We start from the raw sequence: 15,769 nt of genomic DNA on the forward strand, positions 1-15,769 counted from the left end.
TATGTGCCACATTTTCTTAATCCAGTCTGTCATTGATGGACATTTGGGTTGGTTCCAAGTCTTTGCTATTGTGAATAGTGCCGCAATAAACATACATGTGCATGTGTCTTTATAGCAGACATGGCACAGGTATACATATGTAACAAACCTGCACGTTGTACACATGTACCCTAGAACTTAAAGTGTAATAAAAATAAATAAAATTAAAAAATTATAAAATATATAACCCTCCCCCCCCCCAAAAAAAGAAAGTTCTCTTTGGATAATCCCCACAGAACACTCAATACTGCCTGGATCCTGCAGTGGTGAGCATCTTTGGCTATCAAGGCTGGGTTTCATGTTCAGAAATGTGAGATGCCACTCAGTTCTTTTTTTTTGTTTGTTTGTTTTAGAGATGGGGTCTTGTTATGTTGCTCAGGATGGTCTTAAACTCCTGAGCTCAAGTAATTCTGCTGCCTCTGTCTCCCAAAGTGCTGGGAATAAAGGCATGAGCCACTGCATTCAGCCCCATTCAGTTTTTAATCAGGGGATTAAGCAGGCACTCCAAATGGGCTGTAACCTCAGAAAAGATCACGGTTTGACTATAAAACTGAGGCATGAATCCCTTTGTTCAATTTTCTAAAAGTTATTTTAAAAGATGTACTCTGGAAAATGGTTTGAACAATTGTGGCATAGAGTTTTGGAAGGTTCTCGAGCTAGCAGAATCTTCAGTTAATTAGCAAGGTCCAGCGTTTCTCCTTTGGGTAGAAGGAGGCCTGCTTTGGGAATGTGTGTGTAGTTTGGAAAAGTATATTAAAAATAATAAGCAAGCGGGCTGCCTGATTCTCCCTGTGGGTGGAAACGTAACAGGTTATTCAGGGAGCTCTGGGCAGCCGTGGCCACCATGCAGGATGAGCAGACACAGCCAGTCTGCTCCCCAATAAGAGAGAGGGACAGCAGGAAGCAGAGAAGACAGGGGTTGCACTACCCTTGCTTGGTGGCTCTCCAGCCCTGTTGGGGACCCTTCCTGTCCTGCATGTGTTTGTCTCCATCCAGCCCTGACTCCCCTGTTCCTCTCAGATTTAGTCTAACTCCCCAGGCTCTGCCCTTGCCACAAGGACAGCACAGATCCTGCTTTGGGGAAGCCTGGGTGTAGAGGGTGGGCTGCAGCTATTCAAAAATTCGATCCCGACTGTGCGTGGTGGCTCACACCTGCAATCCCAGCACTTTGGGAAGCCAAGGTGGCAGGATCACTTGAGGTCAGGAGTTCGAGACCAGCCTGGTTAACATGGTAAAACCCTGTCTCCACTAAAATTACAAAAATTAGCCAGGTATGGTGATGCGTGCCTGTAATCCCAACTACTTGGGAGGCTGAGGCACAAGAATCACTTGAACCCAGGAGGTGGAGGTTGCAGTGAGCCGAAATCACATCACTGCACTCCAGCCTGGGCAACAGAGTGAGACTCTGCCTCAAAAAAAAAAAAAAAAAAGAAAATCCCAGTTTCTCAAAGAAGAAGTCAACTAAAGCAATCCAGCTCCCTAATTAGCTTCTTTTTGAACCACAAAACAGATCACCCTCCGGCCATTGCCTTAGAGTAAGGGATGACCATCCTACCACCAACCATGTCCAAGTCCATAACCTACCTCCAAATGGAACCCAGTGTCAGAGAAAAACCAGGAAGTTAAAGGTCCCAGGACCCACTTCACACTCACCAGGCTGGGCACACTCAGAAAAAGATGCCCAAGAACAGTGTGGGTGAGGAAGTGGAAAGGTCAGAACTCTCCCACATTGCAGGTGAGAATGTAAGATGGTGCAGCTGCTTTGGAACACAGTTTAGCAGTTGCTCAAAAAAGTTAAACATAGAGTTACCACATGAACCAGCAAACCCCATCCTAGGTACATACCCAAGAGAACTGAAAGCTAATGTTCATAGCACCATTTATCATTAAGTTCAAAAAGTGGAAACAAACCAAATATCCATCAACTGATGAATGGACAGACAAATTGAAGAAAAATCATGAGCAACTGGAAGACTTTTTGGTCAATGACACATCACAAATACCACAGTGGTCCCATAAGATTATAATATTGTATTTTTAGTGTTCTTTTCCTATGTTTAGATATACATATACTTACCATTGTGTTATAATTACCTACAGTATTTAGCACAGTAACGTGCTGTATAGGTTTGTCGCCTAGGAGCAGTAGGCTTTACGGTATAGCCCATGTGTGTTGTAGGCTATAACATCATATACTCTACGATGTTCACATTACATAGTTCTCAGAATGCATCCACATTGTTAAGCAACCTATGACTGTATTATATACAATGGAATATTATTCAGCCATGAGAAGGAATGAGGTACTGATACACAATACAACATGGATGAACCTTGAAAATGTTAGTCTAGGTGAAAAAAGGCAGACACAAAAGTTTTCCTGTTGTGTGATTCCGTATATGTGAAATGACCAAAATAGGCAAATGGGTAGAATTGGTAGAGACAGAAAGTAGATTGGTGGTTTCCACGGGCAAGGGGAGTTGGGAGAGGAATGTTAATGACTACAGAGTTTTTCTTTTGAGTGATAAAAGTGTTCTGGAATTAGTGGCAATGGTTGTAGAATATGCTAAAAACTTTAAATGGGTGACTTTTGTGGTATGTGACTTATGTCTCAATTAAAAAAAAAAGATTAATCAAAGGGTGCACAGCCTTGCAAAGCAAATACAAATATTACAACAATAACAACAAAAGTCCTAGGGAGGATTTCTCTTTAGCAGAAAGGAAGTCTCTGTTGTTGTCAATCATATGTAGCAAAGAAGAAAGCTGTAGAAGATTAAGCAAAACGGAAAATAATGCCCTTTTCCCTCCAAGAGTGATGGAATTCTTAGCGATCACCTTCCTGACAAGTTTTTACTTTCTCTTTTGAGAGTTAGGGGCCAGATACATTGCCTTCCCAGCATAGCAAGGCAACTGATAGAGAAGATTCAATTAGTTGATGAACCTAGAGAGACGTAGTGATGATGGTGAGGCCCTGCCTGGCCAGAAGGCTGGGCAGGTATTGAGAGGGCTGGTAATACAGCTTGCTGGACCAGTATAGTCAGCAAGACCTGAAAGAAGTCACCAGCTCCACAGTCCCATGGTTGAGAGCAAGTTTGCTCAGAGGTCCAGGGTATGTCCAATGAAGTCACAAGGTCAAGGGTGGATCACTTCTGAGAGCAGATGATTACAGATGCTCTTAAGGGAACAAATGACCCAAGAGAAGACCCATCTTTGAGAGTAGATGCAGGGCATATTGGGTGCAGAGAGCTTGTGCTCCTAGAGAGCAGGACCTTGTATGTATGAGTATTGGCTGTGAGAAGCCAGGACTGGGGCTGCTGCAGAAACTGTCGTGTCAGCACAGGCAGCAGTGGCAGAGCATGTTTCACAGGTAAATCCTCACTGTGGATAATCCAGTGCTCAGCTGTGCTGGGGGTGGGCTGGACGTATATGGGTGAGCTCACGCTCCCAGGCATTATGGGTCAACTGCAGGTTCCAGAGGGAGAGTATGTAAGTCAGGACAGAAGGTAGAGTATTCAGCAAGGAGAACCAGGTCGGGCCAATGACCTCCAGCTCCTAGGGTAGGGAGAGGGGTGTTTGTTGTTGGTATTGTTTTTTAGTTTACCAATGTCTACAGAGGATGACTTGGCAGACAGAGGGACAAACAAAAGGAAGGAGATGACACATCTGAGGTCTGCTTTGTGCCTCACAGGTACATGATCTCCATGGCTCATTACAAACAGATACAATTAGGTCCTGTTTCTAGAAGACTGAGGCACAAAGAGGTTCAGCTGACCTAAAAGGGAGGCTCAGTGACCAGCCTGCGATCACAGGGCGCAGAAGTGGTGAAACCACTGTTCCAGTGAGGTGTGAAGGGCTCCACCTATATTATTTGCAGTCTACAGCCCTTCTTCTTAAAAAAAGTGCACCTCATCTATTAGACATATTTGTAAGTTAAGTTCTTGAGATATAATTAAATCAACCTGTGTATGGTCCACACTCACATTCTTTGATGTTTTATGCATTGTTTTCTTTTGCCATTTCTTAGGCCCAGAATGAAAGAAACAGCTCTGGCAGGGATGATAAACCAAACACCCTTGAAATGGCTGGGTCCGGCTGGCCATCCAGTCATATTTTCCAAGATAAAAAGGGGGCTTTCTGGACTTAGGGAAAATGCCAGCTCCTTAGTGACTCATGGTAGTTTGGAAACTCCATAGATGATCCATGAATTCTAATTTATTACATGAAAATGCTATAGAATGAGAGACATTTACAAGATCTCAAACATTTAAGGCAATCTTTTTAACAACAAAACAGTCATTTTTGTACAGTTTCAGTATTCTTTCTGTCTATAAATACAATCCACAAATATTTGCATTTAGTGTAGGGAAGTGGGAAGCGAACAGTGTTCGGCCCATCCTCAGACCCAGTCCTAGCCCAGGCCAGGAGGGCTGGTTGAGTCTTGGAAGGCCACTAGGCCAAGGGAAGAGCGTGGGCATCAAGTGGTCCTGAGCAGTTGGAGAGGGTTGTGAGGGAGGAGGAACAGAAGTTCTCCCTTTGGGGACCCCATCCCCAAAGGAGAAAATGAAGAGGCCGAGGGGTGAGGGTGAGGGGCCCACCAAGGGTGGGGAGAGATGCTTGGGATAAATGTAGGCTGGATATCAAGGGAAACAAAGAACAGAGACATTCTAGCTGTTGGGAAGGGTGGGTGTTCCAAGACTTACCAGGATGCTGGGCTTTTCACCTGTAGGACACCTCCAGGAGGGCAGCTGCAATCTATGAAAGGGAGGTGGTGGTGAGAACACAGTGGAGGAAGTGAGTGGTGGATTAGATTGCTCAATGCAGTGCAGGGGTGGAGCTTCTGAGGGTGCGGGTGATTCTGATAACTTTGAATAATTAGTTCCCAGGTCAGCTCTCGGATCCATAGTCATTTCATGGACTCGTAGAGTTTATATTGGGAAGGGACCTGAGGGGTTTTCTAGCTAGTCTTTTCATTTTACAGATGGGGAAACAAGCCCAGACAAAGGAAACGGCTTGCCCAGGATTGCATGGATTTCCTTCATCTTTGCTGTATCTCAGAGCCTCTGGCTCCTTCAGCTGCCTTGTCTGAGTCTCCTGGCACTCCAGCTGCCTCAGGCTTCCCCATCGTACCATCGGCAGTACTATAGCTCTTGAATGTCTTTCACATGTCAAAGGGGAGCAGTGCATTAAAACGATGGACTAAAGCTTCTGGTGAGTCTGGTGGTGTTCCTCCCTGGACCTGATGCCTCTACTTTTCGGCCCCACTCCTGCCTCTCTTCTTTCCCCTCACTCCCCAACCATCTGCTCTGACCACAAGTCCATCTCTGGGTATTGATATTCTTTCTTGGTTCATACACTTGGCATTGGGTCTGAGGACCCCAACTCTGTAGCAGCTACCACCCTTGGAGCCAAGACCCTCTAATTTGGAAAGAAAGCCTTTTGGTAAAAGTGAAGGTTCCACCCAAGTCCAAATATATTTTTAAAAACATTGTTGAGTGACCCTAATGATGTATTTTATCAATTTGCTATTGATTACAAATGAATGAATTAATCCAGGTAGAGCTATGAACACTAATTCTGCTCCCTCCCAAGTGCCCATCCCAGTGAACAACACCTCAATCCCCTCCATTACTCTTTACCCTATCTCTTGCTTCATGCATCCCAGGGCCCAGAGGGCACTCAATGCCTGTGGCAGATGCACTTAAACTGCCTACCTACCCCAAAGAAAGAATGTTTGAGTCTAACTGTTTAGCAAATGTTTCTTAGTCTTCGTCACCTCTCTTTCTGGGGAAGAATGCAATACCACCTGGCCAGCTGATGCTAAAAACAGATAGAGGCTTATTACATATGGAGAGAGGCAGATGAGACCAGAGCTAGCTGAGCAATGCTGAGCTACTGACTTTTCCTATCTGAGTCTCAGTTTACTCATCCTTAAAGTGGGGCCAATACGGACTCCAAATTATGGGGTTGTGGTGAGGATGAAATGAGGGATTGCTTGTAAATCATATAAGACATACATAAAGTACAACGTTAACCTTTATTGTTGTGATCATTATTACTGGAATAGTTTATTCACTGATAACATGCTGCCTCTCTCACTACATCCCCAATCAAGGGAAAGCAGTGGACAGTGGGTCTGCTTTCAAGGCTGACTTTGATGACATCTAATTTGCTTTGCCCTGGATATTAATTGTCACATTAGCTGTAATGTTGAGTGTCTACCAGGTTCTAGCTTCTGGGCAAAGTGCTTTCTAGAATTGTATCAATTAATCCTCAGGACAACCTCATGAAGCAGGCACTTTCTGGATGAGGAAATGAAGACTCTGAGAGGTTAAGCAACTTACCTAGAGTGACACAGCTGAATTAGGCTTTCAGTTTAAAAAACCTCTAAAAATCTACTCTCAAATGCTATCTCCTGTTCACTGTAATAAGGAGCAGGATCCCAGCCTAAAGTTTCTGAGCCCCATTAGGTACCTCCTTGTGTCCCAGAAAGCCAGATACGAAGGATGTAGAGAGGGGAGCCCAGATTTGACATTTCCCAGTCAGCCTCCTTCACGCTCCTTAGGTCAATTTCATTTCCACGGAGATCACTGCTGTTATATGTAGGGTGCAGTGAATTAAAAAACTGGCTTCTGGTGAGGTGGCTCATGCCTGTAATTCCAGCGCTTTGGGAGGCTGAGGCGGGTGGATCACTCAAGGCCAGGAGTTAGAGACCAGCCTGGCCAACATGGTGAAACCCCGCCTCCACTAAAAATGCAAAAATTAGCCAGGTGTGGTGGCACATGCCTGTAATACTAGCTACTCCAGAGGCTGAGGCATAAGAATTGCTTGAAATTGGAAGGCAGAGGTTGAAGTGAGCCGAGATTGTGCCATTGCATTCCAGCCTGTGTGACAGAGCGAAACCCTGTCTCAAACAAAAACAAAATGAAAACCTGGCTTCTAATCCTGCTTGGAGAAGTCATTCTTTCTGGGCCTTGGTGTGTGCCTTTGGAAAATGGGAGCTTCTTTCAAGTCTATTCTGTCCAGCACGATAGCTACTAGCCATGTGTAGCTATTTAAATTAAAATTAATAAAATAAAGGCCAGGCAAGGTGGCCCATGCCTGTAATCCCGGCACTTTGGGAGGCCGAGGTGGGCGAATCGCTTGAGCCCAGGAGTTTGAGACCATCCTGGGCAACATGGCGAAACCCTGTCTTTACAAAAAAAAAAAAAAAGTACAAAAAATTAGCTGAGTGTAGCGGCACGTGCTTGTAGCTGCAGCTACTTGGGAGGCTGAGGTGGGAGAATCGCCTGAGACCTGTAGGTCGAGGTTGCAATGAGCCAAGATCATGCCACAGCACTCCAGCCTGGGCATTGGAGTGAGACCCTGTCTCAAAAAAGAAAAAATAAAATAAAATAAAATAAAAATTGAGATCCTCAGTCACACTAGTGACATTTCAAGTGCTCTGTAGCCATGTGTGACTAGTGGCTACCATATTGGGCAGGGCAGATCTAGGACATTTCTATTATTGCAGAAAATTCTTTTGTGCAGCACTGTCTAGGTGAAGACTTAGTTGTCTTTAGCACTAAGTTTCTACACTTTATCACCCCAGTTCTCAGGTCCTCAGAGGAGGCTGAAGTTTCTAGATCTCTTCCATTAGAAATATGTCCCCAGCATCTCAGACTGAACAAGTTACCTACCTGCTGTTACTGGAGTGGCCACCGATGTCTTCACTGTGCCTCAAGGTTGGATGGTAGTCAGAGCTGTTAGACAGGAAAAAAAAAAAAAAAAAATGAGACAACTTTGACGATGAAACTTCTGACCTGAGTTGCAAGGGGGAAATCCAAGAGGCCCTCCTGGGGAGGTGTTCCCACAGAGGAACAATGAGGTCTGTCCTGAGACTTTGGCCCAGGAGAGGTGCCACTTAGTGATTCTGGGATGAGTGCTGGGGATTTTCACATCTTCCTGTCTGATGGCTTCTGGAGGAGCCTACCAGTCTGAAGGTGGAGATTTGCCTACCCACCTTCTGTCTCTAAGTGTTTTGAACCTGCACTTCCTTTTTTAACAAGGAAGATGCGGGCATCCCAGCCCCCGCCAATGGACATGTCTGAACTCACACGTAGTTTCTTCCTTCTTTCCAGGGTCAGAGTAAGAAACGTCCCTCCTTCTGTTTCTGTTGAATCCCTGCACCTGACTGTGGGCCCCACTGCCTCTCTTGTCCTTGAGGATCCTCTTTCTCTGCCCTCTGTCCTGGCTCTTTTCCTTCCACCACACCTTACTTATGGCTTTATCATGCTCTCTCTGTCCTAGCACCCTTCGGCTACCACAGCTGCTCTTTCCACTTCCTTACCTCCCCTCCGCTGCTCAACAAAGACACTGCAACTGGCTTCCTTCCTACTGCTCCACTGAAATAGCTTTCGCCAAGGTTCCCAATGAGCTCTGGGTTGCTAAACCCAGCAAATCTATTTTTTTTTTTTTAAACCAAATTGCTTATTTTCCCCCCAAGACAAACAGATTGGAGGCAGCATTCGCATGCCTCTCCCACTTGGAAGGACAGAATAGTGTGTAGAGATTCACACTATAATTTTTTTTCTCCAAGAATGAATGCAGGAACTGAACAGGAAAACTGAAAGAATCCACAGAACTTTTGAAAGAAGTGGCAGCTGCAGCCTACTCTGTGAGACAGGCAAAAAACTCACCTCTAGGCAGAATAGCACTGCACCCAGGAAGGAGAAAACGGCTGCATATTCTCAGCTCTCACCATTGCTTACAACACCCTGGCTAACCAGAAGTCCTGCGTCTGTCCACGTGATAACATCACTATAATTATAACCAGCATTTGAGAAAGTCAGCACGCTAAGCCTTTCGAATCTTGCAGAGTTTACATCACTCCCCTTCCACCTCTATCAGAGGTGGTGCTGGTATTCACTGCTGGGAGTCTTAAAGACAGGTCACATCACTGGATCCCTTGCAGACATTCCCCAGCACCAGCCCAGAGTCTGGTAGGCCCACTGGGGGGATAGACCCAGAAGAGCGCTATAGTCTGACTCTCAGGAAGTCCCATTCCTAGAGAAAGGGGAAGAACATCACATCAAGGGAACACCCTGTGGGACAAAATAATCTGAACGGCAGGTCTTGAGTGCCAGATCTTTTCACTGGTGTGAAGTTTCCTATAGCGGAGACACAATTGCTGTGCTGTGCTGGGCAGAGTAGGGAAAGTTTGCACCTCTACCCAACAGGCAGGCAGCCTCTGGTATTGTGAAGGGTCTTAGAGGAGGGATACTTTTTCCCCCTGGTACGCCACTGCAGACAGAGCTGGGGCTTCTCCCAAAGGAATGCAGCATGGATGCACCTACAGACAGCTTTCCTGAACAAATCAGGGTGATTGCATCCCCATGGGAGGAGCACTCCCCAGATTCAGGCTTGCATGACAGGCAGTCACAATTTCACTCTACTTGGAACATCAACATTTCTACAGATGAAAATAACTGCCTGTCTGATCTGAATAGCCAGAACACTGGGACAGGAGTGAAGTGGGGAGGTGGATAGCTTTCCAGCTGGCCTTGTGGGGGACCTGAGGTAGCTTTTACCCTTCACCCTGACAAAACCTCAGCATATCTAATTGAGAGCTCCCCCAGCCACTTTCATCAAGGCTGGGATCTCTGCCCGCCCACCTTTGGGTATTACATCTACCCACCTGCTTTAGCTACAACTGGTGCCTACCCAGGGATACTTCCCCCAGTGGTCCGAAGCCTGAATCATCAACTCAGTAAATAAAATACTGGGGAAAAATTAAATAAGTAAATAAAGAGTACACTCATAAAGAGAATGAGGTAAGCTTAAAGAGATTCCGGAGACAGTAAACCTTCTCACACACCATGTACATAACTACTACAACCAGGATCTGGGAAAGCCAGCACACACTCTCTCACACTAAGGAACTCATACAGAGTCTTCACTCCTAAAACCCAAAAGTCTTCACCCCTAAAAACCAAGGATCAAATTAGGCTAAAATAAACTATAAACATTAAAGTCAGATCCTTGAGAGGAAAGGAAAACAAATTAAAAAAAAAAAAAAACAGTTGCTGGGCATGGTGGCTCATGCCTGTAATACCAGCATTTTGGGAAGTTGAGGCTGGCAGATCATCTGAGGTCAGGAATTTGAGACCAGCCTGACCAACGTAGAGAAATCCTGTCTCTACGAAAAATACAAAATTAGCCAGCCATGGTGGCACATGCCTGTAATCCCAGCTACTTGGGAGGCTGAGACAGGAGAATTGCTTGAACCCGGGAGCCAGAGGTCGCAGTGAGCCAAGATCACATAATGCGCTCCAGACTGGGCAACAAGAGCAAAACTTTATCTCAAAAAAGAAAAAAAAAGTAAAATCAAAAATAAATTCAAGAATAACTTGAAGAAATAGTCTACCCAAATGAGAAGGAACCAGAAAAGTAGTTCTGGCAATATGACAAAACAGGGTTCTGTAACACCCCTAAAAGATCACACTAACTCTCCAGCAATAAATCCAAACCAAGAAGAAATTTTCAAAATACCAGATAAAGAACCCAGAAGGTTTATTATTATTATTATTATTATTTTGAGACAGATTTTCACTCTTGTTGCTCAGGTTAGAGTGCAATGGTATCATCTCGGCTCACTGCAACCTCTGCCTCCCAGGTTCAAGTGATTCTCCTGCCTCAGCCTCCTGAGTAGCTGGGATTACAGGCATGTGCCACCACGTCCGGCTAATTTTTGTATTTTTAGTAGAGATTGGGTTTCGCCATGTTGACCAGGCTGTTCTCAAACTCCTGGCCTGAAGTGATCTGCCTGCCTCGGCCTCCCAAAGTGCTAGGATTGCAGGTGTGAATGACTGTGCCTAGCCCAGAAGGTTGATTATTAAGTTACTTAAGGAGATACCAGAGAAAAGTAAAAACCAACATAAAGAAATTTTAAAAAACAAGTTCAGGATATGAATGAAAAAATTTCTGGAAAGGTATATATCATAAAGAAAAACTAATCAAAACCTCTGGAAATGAAAGTACACTTAGGGAATACAAACTGTGGTGGAAAGTTTCAACAATAGACTAGAACAAGTAGAAGAAAAAACTTCAGAGCTCAAAGAAAAGGCATTTGAATTAGTCCAATCAGACAAAGATAAAAAAAAAATCAAAAGAAATGAACAAAGTCCCCAAGAAATATAAAATTATGTAAAACAGCAAAACCTGAGAATAATTGGTATTCCTGAGGGAGAAGATAAGTCTAAAAATTTGAAAAACTTATTTGAGGGAATAATTGAGGAAAACTTCCCTGACTTTGCTAGAGATGTAGATATCCAAATATAAGAAGCTCAAAGAACTTCTGGGAAATTCATTACAAAAATATTATCATGTAGGCACATAGTCATTAGGTCATCTAAAGTCAACATGAAGGAAAGAATTTTAAGAACTATGTGACAAAAACATTAGGTAACCTATAAAGGAAAACCTATCAGACTAACAGCAGATTTCTTGCAGAAACCTTGCAAGGCAGAAGGGATTGGGGTCCTATCTTTAGCTACTTTAAACAAAATAATTGTCAGCCAAGAATTTTGTATCCAGCAAAACTAAGTTTCATAAATGAAGGAGAGATAAAGTCTTTTTTCAGACAAATGCTGACAGAAATTGCCACTACTAAATCAGCATTATCAGAAATTCTAAAAGGAGCTTTAAATATTTAAACAAAAGCTTTATGTGCACCAAAATAGAACCTCCTTAAAGCATAAATCTCACAGGGCTTATAAAACAATAACACAATGAAAAAAATAAAGTATTTAGGTAACAACTAATATGATGAATAGAATAGTAACTCACATTGAGAGGTGAAGCTGGCTGGGCTTCTGGGTTGGATGGGGACTTGGAGAACTTTTCTGTGTAGCTAAAGGATTGTAAACACACCAATCAGCACTCTGTGTCTAGCTAAATGTTTGTAAACACACCAATCAGCACTCTGTGTCTAGCTAAATGTTTGTAAACACACCAATCAGCACTCTGTAAAAATGCACCAGTCAGCACTCTGTGTCTAGCTAAAGGTTTGTAAATGCACCAATTAGCACTCTGTAAAAACGCACCAATCAGCACTCTGTAAAAATGTACCAATCAGCACTCTGTAAAATGGACCAATCAGTGCTCTGTAATCAACAGGATGTGGGCGGGGCCAAATAAGGAAATAAAAGTTGGGCACCCAAGCCAGCAGTGGCAACCCACTCGAGTCCCTTTCCACACCATGGAAGCTTTGTTTTTTTCGCTCTTCACAATAAATTTTGCTGCTGATCACTCTTTGGGTCTGTACTACCTTTATGAGCTATAACACTCACTGCGAAGGTCTGTGGCTTCACTCCTGAGGTCAGCGAGACCACAAACCCACCAGGAGGAGCCAGCAACTCTGGGTGTGCCACCTTTAAGAGCTGTAACACTCACTGCAAAGGTCTGCGGCTTCACTCCTGAAGTCAGTAAGACCACGAACCCACTGGAAGGAAGAAACTCTGGACACATCTAAACATCTGAAGGAACAAACTCCGGACACATCATCTTTAAGAACTGTAACACTCACTGTGCAGGTCCGTAGCTTCATTCTTAAAGTCAGTGAGACCAAGAACACATCGGAAGAAACCAATTCTGGACACATTTTGGTTACCGCAAAGGGACTATCGCCTATCGCCAAGCGGTGAGTACCATCGGATCCCTTTCACTTCCTATTCTGTCCTATTTTTCCTTAGAATTCAGGGGCTAAATACTGGGCACCTGTCAGCCGGTTAAAAGCGACTAGCATGGTTGCTGGACTAAAGACATGGGTGTCAGGCTTTCTGGGAAAGGGGTCTCTAACAATCCCTGACTCTTCGGAGTTGGGAGCATTGGTTTGCCTGGAACCAGTTTCTGCTATTCCTGTACTTCTGGGCTGAGCCAAGGGTCGACAGAGAGGAAAATCATTTAGCTCCAGGGTCCTGTCAAAGAGCTGGTTGACCCTGCGGTCATGAGCGGAACTCTCAAAGTCATGTCACCCAAGCGAGACTCGCCCATCTATCCTGTCTATCCTGACCATTGCCTCCTGGGTCCTAATGCCTGTCAGACAAACTTCCTCTCACTTCTCTTCTCTGAGGCTAGTCCCGCTTCTAAAAACCACTCTCTGTCTCTGGTGCTTTTCTAGTTTCTCTTGTAAGAATGATTTCTAGTATAAACTTCAGGACTCTGTTACCTTCTGTAGGCACCTGGGCTCACCAATCAGAAAGACATAATTTTTCTTGAAAGCCCCATCATAGGCGGGTCTATCTGGAATCTTAGGATCCCTCCCCAGACAAGTAGGCCTAACAAAAGCTATTCCTGAAGCTAGGATATGGGGAGCCTCAGAAATTGTATCTTTCCTATTCATATAAATGAGGACAAAAGGCATCACTCTTCCAACTCTGGAAATCCCTTCCCTCCCTCAGGGTATAGCCCTCCACTTCATTTTTGGGGCATAACATCTTGGGACATGGGTAAGGTCCCAATACTAACAGAGAAGGCTTAGGACTCTAACAGGTTTTTGAGAATGTGTCAGTAAGGGCCACTAAATCTGATTTTTCTCGGTCCTCTTTGTGGTCTAGGAGGACAGGCAAGGGTGCAGGTTTTTGAGAATGCATCGGTAAGGGCCACTAAATCTGACCTTCCTTGGTCTTCCTTGTGGTCTAGGAGTAAAACTAGTGTTTCTGCTGCTGCGTTGGTGAGTACAACTATGCCGATCAGCCAGGGTCAAGGGACTGTTGCAGTTTCTTGGGCAGGGGAAGAAACAAACAAACCAAAACCATGGATGGTTTTGTCTTTCAGATGGGAAACACTCAGGCATCAACAGGCTCACCCTTGAAATGCATCCTAAACCACTGGGACCAATTTGACCTGCAAACCCTGAAAAAGAGGCGGCTCATTTTTTTCTGCACTGTGGCCTGGCCCCAATATTCTCTCTCTGATGGGGAAAAATGGCCACCTGGGGGAAGTATAAATTACAATACTATCTTGCAGCTTGACCTTTTCTATAAGAGGCAAGCCAAATGGAGTGAAATACCTTATGTCCAAGTTTTCTTTTCATTGAAGGAGAATACACAACTATGTGAAGCTTGCAATTTACATCCCACCCCTTACCTGAAAGATCAGGTAAGCTGATCTTTCAGCTTACCCCCATATCCTAGCCTCCCTATAGCCCCCCTTCCTATTAATGATAAGCCTTCTCTAATCTCCCCTGCCCAGAAGGAAATAAGCAAAGAAATATCCAAAGGACCACAAAACCCCCCGGGCTATCAGTTATGTCCCCTTCAAGCTGTAGGGGGAAGGGAATTTGGCCCAACCTGGGTACATGACCCCTTCTCCCTCTCTGATTTAAAGCAGATCAAGGCAGACTGGGGAAGTTTTCAGATGATCCTGATAGGTATATAGATGTCCTACAGGGTCTAGGGCAAACCTTCGATCTCACTTGGAGAGAAGTCATGCTATTGTTAGATCAAACCCTGGCCTTTAATAAAAAGAATGTGGCTTTAGCTGCAGTCCGAGAATTTGGAGATACCTGGTATCTTAGTCAAGTAAATGATAAAATGACAGCCAAAGAAAGAGACAAATTCCCTACTGGTCAGCAAGCCATCCCCAGTGTGGATCCCCACTGGGACCTCGACTCAGATCATGGGGACTGGAGTTGTAAACATCTGCTGGCCTGTATTCTAGAAGGACTAAGGAGAATTAGGAAAAAGCCCATAAATTATTCAGTGATGTCTACCATAACTCAGGGAAAGGAAGAAAATCCTTCTGACTTCCTCGAGTGGCTATTGGAGGCCTTAAGAAAATATACTCCCCTGTCACCTGACTCACTGGAGGGTCAATTGATTCTAAAAGATAAATTTATTACCCAATCAGCTGCAGATATCAGGAGAAAGCTCCAAAAGCAAGCCCTGGGACCTGAACAAAATCTAGAGGCATTATTAAACCTGGCAACCTCAGTGTTCTATAATGGGGACCAAGAAGAACAGGCCCCAAAGGAAAAGTGAGATCAGAGAAAGGCCGAAACCTTGGTGGTTCAGAGAGGACAGAAAACGGAGCAGCCAGTAGGACTTGTTATCAGTGTGGTTTACAAGGACACCTTAAAAAAGATTGTCCAATGAGAAACAAGTTGCCCGCTCGCCCATGTCCACTATGCCGAGGCAATCACTGGAAGGCATACTGCCCCAGAGGACAAAGGTTCTCTGGGCCAGAACCCCCCAACCAGATGATCCAAAAACAGGACTGAGGGTGCCTGGGGCAAGTGCCAGCTCATGTCATCACCCTCACTGAGTCCCGGGTATGTTTAACCATTGAGGGCCAGGAAATTGACTTCCTCCTGGTCACTGACGTGGCCTTCTCAGTGGTTTATCTCCTGTCCCGGACGACTGTCCTCAAGGTCCGTTACCATCTGAGGAATCCTGGGACAGCCTGTAACCAGGTATTTCTCCCACCTCCTCAGTTGTAACTGGGAAACTTTGCTCTTTTCACATACCTTTCTTATCATGCCTGAAAGTCTCACGCCCTTATTAGGAAGGGATATATTAGCCAAAGATGGAGCTATTATCTACATGAATATGGAGAACAAGTTACCCATTTGTTGTCCCCTACTTGAGGAGGGAATCAATCCTGAAATCTGGGCATTAGAAGGACAATTTGGAAGGGCAAAAAATGCCTGCTCAATCCAAATCAGGCTAACGGAGCCCACCACTTTTTCTTATCA

The 15,769-nt window shown here is 44.6% G+C and overlaps 1 protein-coding gene across 1 annotated transcript in view; it reads right to left on the minus strand.

Annotated features, from left to right (window-relative positions):
• CXCR2 (chemokine (C-X-C motif) receptor 2) overlaps positions 1 to 4,812 on the minus strand; it is a 6,976-nt gene extending 2,164 nt beyond the window's left edge. The window contains exon 1 of the mRNA XM_011932288.1: positions 4,740 to 4,812. The gene's annotated coding sequence lies outside the window, so the exon portion shown is untranslated. The remainder of the gene's footprint in view (positions 1 to 4,739) is intronic.
• Positions 4,813 to 15,769: the final 10,957 nt, after the last annotated feature.

Source organism: Colobus angolensis, unplaced genomic scaffold (assembly GCF_000951035.1).
Source record: "Colobus angolensis palliatus isolate OR3802 unplaced genomic scaffold, Cang.pa_1.0 Scaffold95, whole genome shotgun sequence".
NCBI classification, from domain to species: Eukaryota; Metazoa; Chordata; class Mammalia; order Primates; family Cercopithecidae; genus Colobus; species Colobus angolensis.